The sequence below is a fragment of the Rhineura floridana genome, chromosome 13, assembly GCF_030035675.1.
Source record: "Rhineura floridana isolate rRhiFlo1 chromosome 13, rRhiFlo1.hap2, whole genome shotgun sequence".
Lineage (NCBI taxonomy): Eukaryota > Metazoa > Chordata > Lepidosauria > Squamata > Rhineuridae > Rhineura > Rhineura floridana.
In genome coordinates this window covers 21,832,031-21,844,900 of record NC_084492.1, presented here as the reverse complement: position 1 = coordinate 21,844,900, position 12,870 = coordinate 21,832,031, and positions in this window count along the sequence as shown.

Genomic DNA, 12,870 nt, shown 5'->3' with positions numbered 1-12,870 from the left:
CCCCCATTGTCTCCACCCAGCGTTATATAACTTCCTTGGGTCTTGTGTAACTCTTAAGAGTCCACATGTAGCAATAGTCTACTGCTACGCAGCTGTCGTTGACAAAAATGAAGAGAAACAGCCTTGTCCTCTGTGTTGACTTGGGGTCTTTTAAACTGTTACTATTTGGGGTGGGATTAAATCACACACCAGCAAGTTCAGGTTGCAGTGTCAAATCTGGAGCTGATTTGGAGCTCTTGCACATAGGGGTGAGATTTGCTATCATGTACCTGCTTGTTCACTTTTCATTTGATCTTCCGGCGATTCCAGTCCTTAGTCATTTGTGTTTCATAATTTTATGGCTTTTGGGGACTATCTGTTTTCACAATTAAATTCAGCTTTTGCATGCAGCTTAAGCAGTATGTATATGTAGTTATTTTGTAACCTGTCAGATTTAGAATATTGTCTGCACGTGTGTGCCCGCACATGTATGCACAGACAAAAGACTTTATTCAGGGTGTCTGAATAGACTCACAGCAAAGGCAGTAACAGAGACAAATAGGGTTGCCAGGTCAGAAGCATCCCCAATCCTAACATTTCAGGGGCAGGCCCTAGTCATGTCACGGGATCTGGCCCAAGTGATGACATTAAACATGATACATTAAGCATCAATCACAGTTGCTTGGAGCATACCACTCAAACAAAAAATGTCTCTGATTGGAAATTAAGATAGAAATCTTAGCTAAATTAGGGTGTTCCCAGGCCCAGCTGAAGTGATGGGATCATTCCTTCTCATCTGCTTAGCGAGCCTGTGGGGAACATTTAATCAAGCCTACTTGCTTCTGGTAAGAAGGGTGTAAGTGCCCTCAGGCCAGGCCAGTCACCAGAAGGCCATTGTAGGAAGAAGGGAGCCTAGTGTTGTGGAGATGTTAGATGGGAGTACCCGGGAGTAAAGATGGATGCCCCTGAAGGCTACAATTCTAAGCATATTCTAATTAAATTAAGGAAATTATGGAATGATCTTTCTGACAAGGTGCGCCTGGCCCAGACAGTTTCGGCTATGGGGTAGTATACAAATGCAATAAATAAATAAATAAATAAATAAATAAGGGTCTAAGCCCCATAGAATTCAACAGGACTTACTTCTCAGTGTATATGATTATTACTGAGTAGTACTAACTACTAGGTAAGGCTTGACTAGGGATCCTCTGCAAAGACATCGATATCAAAGCAGGATTGGCAACCCCCTGCCTGGAATGCTCTGCCCCTGCTTTTTAATGTGGCTGCTCCAAACTTCTTTACAGACTTGACCCTTCACTGCAGAGAGACGTTTGAGAAATGAGTAAGAGTCAAGAAAATTCTCTACCCTTTCCTGCCTACCCTGTGGGCTGCTATAAAGTCGCTTTGACAGCCAACACAATTCCAGTAAGTACTGACAGAGAGAAAACACACATGGTTTGGTCTACCTTCCCAGGCAGTAGCTTGGGAACAGCAGCAATTGAAGACACATTTCCCAGTATGTGATTCTTTTACCACTGTTGGGCAAGAAAGAAACCATCATGCAAACAACAAGGTGTATCATCAGTGGGTTTAATGGGGTTTGGCTGAGCACAGGAACCACTATTGTTGCTTCCATGGATGTTAAGGGAGTGAGGTCAGAATAAATGAAATGCAAATAGAAAGAGAAAAAGAAAAGACAGTGATGATTTTCTAAATGCAATACCATACCAACCACAACAAGATTCCTATGAGTAAGGCAGAAAACTCAGCATCCCACAACCAGTCAGGGTTCCTAACCAAAACTAAAAAAATCCTGGCAGCCAGTCAGCCAAGGTCACAGAAATCCCCATGCAGCACAACCTGACCCAGGAGCTGCAGTTAATGCAGAATGCTGTGGCGTGATTGCTTACATGAGTGAGACCCTATTAGCAGATAATATACCAGCTCTGAAATCTGTACTGGTTGCCGATTTGCTACCAGACAAAGTTCCAAGGTGTGCTTTCCATGTTACGGGTTCCACATAATACTTATTCTGCTCTTGTAAGAAATCAATCCTTTAGTGTTGCAGCACTTACACTTTGGAACTCCCTGCCTATTTACATTAGGAAGGTACCTTCATTGTACTCTTTTCGGCACCTGCTAAAAATATGTGTTGTTTAGGCAGCCTACCCAGGCATATAGATGCTATTATGTTTTTAATTCATTGTTGGTTTTATTATTTTGAATGTTTTTAAATACCTGTCTTTAACTGTTTTTGCCAATAATTTTATTGTTTTAATTCCTTCTGTAAACCACTCTGAGGTTTTTACAATAAAGCAAAATATAAATGTTGTAAATAAAATGCATAAATAAATTTTGGAGTCACTGTGGCCCTTTGGTCTCTTTCCACTTTTAAGAACAAAGGAATCTACCTTATACCAAACACAGGCTCTTTGATACCATCTAGCTCAGAACTGGTGACATGACTAGCACTGGCTCTCCAGGATTCCAGGCAATAGTCTTTTCCAGAAATTGGATCTTGGACTTTTGCATGCAAAACATGTGCCCTACCACTGAGCTACCTATTTAAAAAACTATATTTTAAAATTGTTCTTTTCAGTTCACTAATGAATGCACAGCATATCTAGGACAGTTCCACACCATTCATTTAAAGCACATTCAACACATATTTGAAGCACATACAGGGCCAGCTCCAGGAATGCCGGGGCCCTTGGGCATCAGCCTGCCCCGGGCCCCTCCGCTCCCCTTCTGCGATCTGTGGCATGAACTGCGCCATGGATCACAAGACAAGAGCTTCCGAGCCACCCACCGCCGCCACCACACGCAGCGCGCACATTGCTACCATCAACCAAGATGGCAGCAGAGGCTTCAGTCCCTTACGGAAACCTCGGCTGCCATCTTGATTGATGGCAACCCTGCACGTGCAGTGTGCACAGCCACAAAGAACAGCAGAGAAGCGGGAGGGATGGTGGCGGGTGGCGGCGTCTCGGAAGCTTTTGTCTTGCTATCCGTGGCACAGCTTGTGCCACGGATCGTGGAAGGGGAGAGGAGGACCCCTCAGGGGGCCCCCAGGGGCTCCTGTAGCTGCGGGGCCCTCAGACCAGTGCCCAACCTGGCCACCCTTTGGAACCGGCCCTGAGCACATATATCCCACCACAGTATCATGGAAACTATAGTTTAAGGGTGGTGGGAACTATAACTGTGAGGGGAAAACTACACTTCCCAGGATTCTTTTGGGGGAAGTCATACACTTTAAGTGCGAGTTGGATGTGCTTTAAATGTATTGTGTGGATCTACTTAAACTTTGCCTGCATGTAAATCATTGTAATTATTTTTTTAATATGGAAATCAGCTACAAAGTTTACTGGGTGACCATGGGCTACTCACCATCTCTCAGTCTAATCTGCCCCTCAGGGTGAACAGCAGAGGGGGACCATGACTACACCAAGAAATAAGGGCACAACTTAAAATGTAAAGGAAATAATAATATACAACCATAGTGTGAAATCAGTTACTTATCGGGACATAGTATGAAGAAATATTTATATAAGCATGACTGTCAAAGATGTTTATTATTTACACAACCTGTAAAGATATTTATAGTGCAATCCTATGCATGTTTACTCAGAAGCAAGTCCCAATGTATTCAGTGGGGCTTACTCAAACAGGCATGCACAGGACTGCAACCTCAAGTGATAAGGAACTTCACTCACCCAACCCAAAATTCAGAATCATACTACTTTACGCTGTTTTGCAACCGTCTTACACTTGTTTTATGGCTACTAGATTTTAAATGGAATTATTTCTTGTTATTCTATTATTATTTATTTATGAGATTTATATCCTGTCCTTCCTCCCAGTAGGAGGGAGCTGCCTTACTTTCCAATCACGAGTCCTACCAGCCCTACCTCACAGGGCTTTTGGAAAGGCTCCATACACACACACACACACACACACACACACACACAGGGGATGTAAGAATACATACACCCCATATAATAGTTTATTGTCAAAACCAGTTGGTCGTTGCAGAACATTAAAAACAAATAAACCCAGTATTAGTTTCCTCCTACAAAATAAAAGCAGTGACACCTAGATAAGCCCTGCCTAATTGCTTTAAAAATAGAATTGGAGAAGGAAAGAAAGATAAAGTACAACACACTGTAATCATAAGCTGCATATACACTTCTTTTAAATTTCTGTTCAAAAATTATTTGAAAGATAAAATGTATAATATGCTATTTTTGCAAGTAATTTTAAAAACCCTGCATGTACACTTTTAATATAATCATAATTGTTTAGAGTAAACAATTGCCTACCAAGATCCTGCTGTGCACACACAGAGAAAAGGATTTTGACTGCTGAAAGCTATATACTTACTCAGTTTATGAGATTTTCAGAAAAACAAGAAAAGGCAATCGTTTTCTGATCTTACAGTGGGCTCTAGCAGTTACCCGGGGGGCAACAAATCCCTTGGTGAATCACAACCCTGACTTCATCTATTGGCTAAAAAAGTGAAAGGGCAGGGTTAGAGCAGCCAGCTACAAACTCATTTAACAGAAGTTGCGGGTGGAGCTGCTGATGTTTTGGTGTATACCTCTTGAACCACCACCCAGAAACCTTTTTAAAGTGAAAGCTGAGAGTCTTTGGATTGGGGGGACTCAACCAGAGATGACCTCAAAAATACCAGTCTCCAGGCAAAAACCGGAGACCTGACAACCCTAGCACAAGAAACATATAATTCTTAAACATAAACCATTCACAGTGTTTTGTTTAAATCACATCTACAAGGATTTTTCATGCATATCCCAATTTACATCACTGTTACAAACAGTGAAAGAAAACAGTAAATACAAGAGTGCAGTCTCCCCCAAAGTTCTTAGCTGCCACGACATAGTCTCTCTCAACTTGGGTGTTGCTGGATCTAGCTACTAGCCAGAAGGGTCAATTGTTTCCTTTGTTCCATTTCAGCTTCCACCAATATCTTCTTGAAATGGGTACAAAAAAATAATAATTACAGACCCTTGTAACATAAAAAAAGACAGAAACTTATAATCTGAGGAATTTCACAAGTCATTTTAAATCTACATGTATACATAATAAACTTCACTACCAACCTCTTTCCCACAGTTCAGGGCTTACAGAAAGAAAACAACAGTCATCATCCAACTCTTCTGAGGTTATATAAACCAGCTGCCCCAATGGCTGTTCCTTGCCTCAACTCTCCCACTGAGCATGTGCAGCCCTGTTAGCGTGATATACGCCAGTGGGTTATTACAGTCTCCCCTGCTCAACTACAAACATCCAGACGCTTAGTGAAGATTATAACTTGTAACTGGTTGTACAAACGTGCTCCCCTTCACTAGTTTAGAACAATCACTCCTGTAGGTATTTCTGACATATCTGAAGTTTCTTCACTTTTATTAGGGACCTTTAATAAATCATCTGATCCATTCTCCAGTCGTCTTTTCAGAGAAAGTGGGTCAAGCTCCCCCGCTGAAGAGTAGTGTGTGAAACATAAATTTAATCTGTGATTCTTCCTCATCCTCAGTGTGAATCACTATTTCATCTGCTTCTGTTGCTAACTGAACTGGACTCTATGGGCTTACTTTCTGAAGATTAATGAGGAGTCTTATAAGACCCCCTCCTGTTTCTACTTGTAGTTTGTAAACAGGTAGGTCTCCCCCTAATTATTCCACTATTATATGCACCACTGGTTCCCATCGATTGTTTTCCTCTAAAACCAAGGTTGCGTGCCGATAGTCAGTCACCAGGTTCCAGAGGTGGTGTAACCACTTTGGCATCCCATCTTTGTTTATTTGCCAGTTGATGCTTTGCAGTGAGATCACAGGCAAACTGCATTCTATGTCTTACATCCTTAACATATTGTTGATGCATTACTACACCTTGTCCTTTTTCTTTAACTCCAAAACAAAAATCCATTGGTAATAAAAGCTGTCTGCCAAACATCAAGTAACATGGGGACTCTCTAGTTGGGTCATGTCTAGTACAATTATAGGCATGAACCAAAGGCTTAACATTTTCTCCAATCAACTTTCTTCTGGTCTTCTAGTGTTTCCAACATGTCCAATAGGGTATGACTGAACATTTCCACTGGATTCCCTCAGGGATGATACGGAGTTGTGCTCGACTTTTTACTCCAACAATTTGATTCAACTCAGATTCAAAAGTAGCACCTTGATCACTATGTATCCTCCTAGAGAACCTGTAGAGACTGATCAAATGTCAGCAACTATCTCTCTCCTCTTTGCTGTAGTTTCTTGTATAGAACTCCCTGAGAAAGAAAGTAAAGGTTTTGGCCACTCACGTAGATACAGTCTTGTCTCTTCTCCCTTTTCTTCCTCTAAAATGGGTTTACATCCTGTTTTCAGGAAATGAATCACATGGGCAATATATCTTTAAAGTCACTATATTGTCTTTCATTTTAAAGGGTGAGAATCAGAGGAATCTGGTCTTTCAGGCCACAGGTCTGGATTCTCAGATCATGTTGGTATACTCTCTTCATCGCATGACAGTGTCTCTACTAACCCTGTGCTTTTAGAGAAGCCTTTCCCAACCGGTGTGCCTCCAGATGTTGTTGGACCACAACTCCCATCAGCCTCAGCCATGCTGGCTGAGGCTGATGGGAGTTGTGGTCCAACAACATCTGGAGGCACACCGGTTGGGAAAGGCTGTTTTAGAGGTTACTACTTCTCCATTGGAATTATCTGCTTGAGAACCCTCATGAATTTGCATAACTGCTTTACAGACCTCATTGTTCCAAATATTCCTCTTCAGGTTTAGGCTGTTTTATTTCTCTTGCTGATTCAGTTCCACTAGCTGCTTTAAGTCCTTGCTCTACTAGACATTGTTGCATAACAGCATAACAAGAGCCTGCTGGATCAAGCCAATGGCCCATCTAGTCCAGCATCCTGTTCTCACAGTGGCCAACCAGTGACCCATGGGAAACCCACAAGCAGTCTGAGTTGAAAGAGCTTTCCCTCCTGCAGTTTCCAGCAACTGGTAAGTGCCTCTGCCCCACGGGGGGGGGGGGCGGGCAGAGCATCGTCATCTTGAAGCCATTAATAACTGCTATTCTCCACAAATTTGTCTATTCCATAGTTTAAACTATGTGCTGGGTAAAGAAGGACTTTCTTTTGTCTGTCCTGAATCTTCATCTTCATTGGATGTCCACACGTTCTAGTGTTATGAGGGAGAAAAGTTCTTCTCTATGCACTTCCATCATGCCATGCATAACTTTATACACTTCTATCAGCATCATCTCTGTCATGTCTTTTCTCTACACTAAAAAGCCCCAAATGCTGCAACCTTTCCTCATAGGGGAGTTGCTCCATCCCCTTTATCTTTTTGATTGCCCTTTTCTGAACTTTTCCAGCTCTACAATATCCTTTTTAAGGTGATGCAACCAGAACTGTACACAGTACTCCAAATGCGGCTGCACCATAGATTTATATAACAACATTATAATATCAGGAGTCTTATTTTCAATACTTTTCCTTATGATTCTTAGAGTGGAATTTGCCTTTTTCACAGCTGCCACAAACTGGGTCGACATCTTCATTGAGCTATCCACTAAGATTCCAAGGTCTCATTCCTGGTCAGTCACTGCCAGTTCAGACCCCATTAAGATGTATGTGAAATTAAGTTTTTTTGCTCTAATATGCGTAACTACACTGGTTTACATTGAATTGCATTTGCCATTTTTCCTGCCATTCACTCAGTTTAGAGAGGTCCTTTTGGAGCAATCTTTTTTTGTTTTAACAACCCTGAACAATTTAGTATCACCAGCAAACTTGACCACCTCATTGCTTACCCCTAACTCTAGATCATTTATGAACAAGTTAAAAAGTACAGGTCCCAATTCCGATCCCTGGGGGATTCCACTTTCTACAGCCCTCCATTAGGAGAACTGTCCATTTATTCCTGCTTTCTGCTTCCTGCTACTAAACCAGTTCCTGATCCACAAGAGGACCTCTCCGCTTATTCCATGACTACTAAGCTTATCCAGGAGTCTTCAGTTAGGCATCTTGTCAAAAGCTTTTTGAAGTCCAAGTACACTATGTCAGCCAGATCACCTCTGATCTATATGCTTGCTGACATTCTGAAAGAACTCTAACAGGTTAGTGAGACAGGACTTATCCTTGCAGAAGCCATGCTGGCTCTGCTTCAGCAAGACTTGTTATTAAAAACGTGGCTGTTTCAGTGGGCATACAGGATTCCTAGGTAATTTTAGTTTTTAACGTACAGAAGTGGGTGGGCTGATTATCCGAAGATTGATGTTATAACTGTATTTATATGTTGTATTTATTTTAATCTATGTACGCCGCCTAGAGTGGCCGTTCATTCGGCCAGATAGGTGGCCTAAAAATAAAATTTTATTATTATCATTATGTATTATTATTCTATATGCTTGGTTATTTTATCTTTAACAGTACTTTCTACCAGTTTTCCTGGGACAGATGTTAACCTAACTGGTCTGTAATTTCCAGGATCCCCTCTGGATTCCTTTTTAAAGACTGGCATTATGTTGGCCACTTTCCAGTCCTCAGAATAAAGGTGGATATGAGGGACAAATTACATATTTTTGTTAGAAGAGCAGCAATCTGTTCTTTGAGAACTCTCAGGTGGATGCCATCCAGACCCAGTGATTTGTCATTTTTTATTTTGTCTATTAAGCCTAGAATTTCATCTCTCGTCACCGCTATCTGCCTTAGTTCCTCTATTAGTTCAGGTACAGGGATCTGCCCTATGTTCTCTACTGTGAAGACAGATGCAAATAATTCATTTAGCTTCTCTGCAATCTCCTTATCCTGCTTTAGCACACCTCTGACTTCCTCATCATCCAAGGCTCCAACCACCTCCCTAAGCAGTCTTTGAATGTATTTAGAGAATTTTTGTTGGTGGTTTTTATGGTTTTAACAATGTATTCCTCAATTTCCATTTTACCATCCATTATTGTCTTCTTGCATTTCTTTTGTCAGAGTTTTGTCATTGCTGTTTGTTCTTCTCATTCGAACCAGACTTCAATTTTTTGAAGGAAGCCTTCTTACCTCTAATAACTTCTTTGACTCTGCTCATTAACTACACTGGCATTCTCTGGGCCCTGGTGGTACCTTTCTAGCTGAGATTCTAATACTGTGTTTTTAAACAACTCCCAAACATTTTGGAATGATTTGACTCTCTGGACTTTGCCTTTCAACTTCCTGTTTACCAATCCTCTCATTTTGGCAAAGTTTCCTCCTTTGAATGTGAAAGTGTTGGATTTTCTTGGCAATTGGCCATTTACATATATGTTTAATTTAATACCACTATGGTCACTGCTTCCAATCAGTTTGACAACACATCTTACACCAGGTCCTGAGTGCCACTTAAGATTAAGTCCAGGGTCGCCAACCCTCTGGTCAGTTCCATGACCAACTGTTCTAGGAGTCAGTCATTTAAAGTATCTAGAATTTTTACCTCTTTGTCATGAATGGGACACATATGTAGCCAGTCTATGTCAGAGTAGTTGAAGTTACCCATTACTACAACATTTCCTAGTTTGGATGCTTCCTCAATTTCATTTTTCATCTCAAGATCTCCCTCAGCATTTTGGTCAGGGCGACAATAGAATGTCCCCAGTACTAGATTACTCTTGGGGCCACCCACAATGGATTCTGTGGAGGGGTCTGCCTCTTTGGGGGTTTCTAGCTTGCTCAATTAAATGCCCTCTTTTAAGTACAGAGTGGACCGCCTTCAATATGTCCTTCCCTGTCCTTCCAAGATAGTTTGTATTCAGGGATAGCTGTGTGCCCCCTTTTTTCTCTGTTTCACCATGTTTCCATTATGCTCCCTGTATCAATGCTGTCCTCTAAGACCATGCTCTCCATTTCCCCCACTTCAGCTCAGAGATAGGGATGGAAAGATCTGTCATTTTCAGTTCTCAGTTTCTCATCTTTGCAGTCTTAAATTATTTTCTCTACATTTCTGCAGCAATTTGCTTAAAAAAAAAATTCTCATGAAAGTTCCCTAGCATTTTTGTGTGAATTTCTCCTAATAAACATATTTTTGTAGACAAATGTGCATATTTTTGCAAGCAATTTCTCATCATATAATGCATTTTTGTATGTTATTTTTTCACTCATATATTCATTTGTATGCACACTTTCCCCTCACATATACTTTTTTGTTAACGTCGGTTGGTTGGCAAACTGCATTGCAAAAGTTGAATTAGTGTGAACATCGCAGGATGGCTGTGTTTTGGTTCTCATATTGTTTTGGAAAGTGAGAATTGGATAGATACAGCTTGAAATGTGAAATGAATTGAATGTCTCACCCATCTCTACTCAGAGGCTTCTAACTTTAGCGTATAAACACTTGTATACAGCATCTCTCTTCAAGTGTCTTTGGCACTTTACTTTTGGTATGTGGTACTTTGGCCTCTCTGGATTGCTAACTTGTGCCCCTGCACTCACAGCGCCTAGTTCTAGGTCTGCCCCATTTTAAAAGCTGCTCTGTCACTTTTTTTTATTTTAAACGCCAGCAGTCTGGTTCCATCCCGGTTCAAGGGGAGCCCATCCCTTTTGTACAGGTCCAGCTTGTTCCAAAATGTTTCCCAGTGCCTAATAAATCCAAACCCTCACCCCTACATCATCATTTCATCCACACATTGAGACTACAAAGCCGCATCTGGCCAGCTGGCCCTATGTGGGAACTTGTAGCATTTCAGAAAAAGCTACCTTGGAGGTCCTGGCTTTCAGCATCGTACCTAGCAACTTAAATTTTGCATCCTACCTAGCAATTTAAATTTTGCTCACAACTACATTTCCCCATGTCATTGGTCCCAGCGTGTACCATGACCACTGTTTCTCTCCAGCACTATTTTCCAAGCTACCTAGCAGAAAGGGGGCCTTCTGCAATCTTTACACCAGGCAGGCAAATCACCCTGTGGTCTGCATGCCCATCACCCCCCACACTATGCTCCTAATGACTAAATTGCCCACTACCAGGATCCCTCTACCACCACCTGGAGAAGCATCCTCTGTACAAGAGGATATTGGCTCATCACCCAAGGAATGGATCCCTTCTAGAGATCCCTTCCCTCTTCCTCAGATAGATGCTCTCCTTCTCCTAGGCCGTCATTCTCCCTGATAGCAGGAGAGCTATCATTCTGTGAGTGGGACACAGCTATAATGTCCCCAAGCCTTCATCCACATACCTCTCTGCCTCTCTTAGTTCTCCAGGTCAGCCTTGGCCTCAAGGAAACAAATTTGTTCCTGGGGAGCCAGGAGCTCATTACACCAATGACACGCCCACGACTTCTGTCCAACAGGGAGACAGTTGTACATCTTACAGACAGTGCAAAACACTGGAAAGCCCCCACAGCCCTGCTGGCTTCCTGCCTGCACAATTCGCGTTGTTGTTTATTGAGTTAATTTATTGAAAGCTTAGGTTTTGTTTAGGTCAGGAAACAGATGGGCAGGGTAGGATTCTTTGGGCTCCTTGTCCAGCTGCTTAATTTGCCCGGACGCTTCATCAGCTGAGGCCATGATGCTTCATCCGCTGGGGGCTCCCTCTAGCTCGTGGAGCAGACTCCATCGCTAGGCTGCTGCATATAGAGAGCAGGCCTGTAGCCGGGGAGAGGGGCAATTGGGGTTCTGTCCCTCCCAGATTTTGGGGGGACTTGTTTTCTTTTTAATTTGTGACATGGCAGACAATGACAACCTCCATTCAAAGATTGATAGCTTGGTTTAAGGACAAAAGCAACTGAAGAATAGGACCCTCGGAAAAATTCAGTGCTAAGGTAGGGCGAATGCACAACGAAAGCCTCATCTGAAAGATTCTCCAAATGATAGGGAAGAGACTCTCTGGTTGTAATTTTACAACCATTTACCAAGGCATAAACCCATTGAACTCAATAGGATTTACTTCTCCGTAGACATGTACGGGATTCTGCTGTTAATCTACTTTCCCCTCCTTCAGTCATAATTACACATATACAATTTCAATGTTTGCTTTTGAGATTGGCGGTTTCAATGGTGTTGCTATGGCCACGAGTGTTGTGGCAAATATTTAATTAGGTATATACAGTAGGGTTTTATACGTTAGGTGAAAGTTTATTGGATTTAGTCTTCTAAATGTCATGTCATGGACCCCTTTTTTAGATTTAGAGTAAATGGGGACAACTCTTGGAGGGGACCACATCAACACTAAGAAACAGAACTATGTTTCAGTGTTTGAAGGGATCAGGCCATTTTCTATCGGAGACAGTAACACATCGGTCAACAAAAATGTAACTCCCCAACCAGCAGTGATTTTAATCCTTTGGATTTGCCCCATGCTCCATTTACAGGGCTATTGACTTTGATGAAAGGATCTGCTGTTATCGTCCTGTGATGGGGGTGCCACAGCTGCCCATAGCACAACAAAAGCAAGTACCTGGGTTTGTTATAGGCTCCCCAGAGGCACTGCCTAGCACCACCTTTCCCCATATGAAACTGCCTGGAGCCCCAGAAATCATCATCTGAGGCCTTTTTCTATGTGCTACCTCCAAAGGAGATCTGGAGGATGGCAACAAGAGAATGGGGGCTTTTCTGCAGTAGCTCCCCCCATCCACAGAATGCTCTCCTCAGGAAGGCCTCCCTGGCACCAACTTTGTCACTGGCTGAATACATAACACCACACCTTTTCCCCACCAGAGAATCCTGGGACCTGTAGTTTACCCCGCACAGAGCTATAATTCCCAACATCCTCAACAAGCTACAATTCCCAGGGTTTTTTGGGAGAAGCAATGTGCTTTAAATGTATAGTCCAAACGCAGCCCTTTTTCAGTTCCAGACAGAGAAGTTTTTGTTTTCCTGGGGATTTGGGCAGCACTCATGATTGGATGTT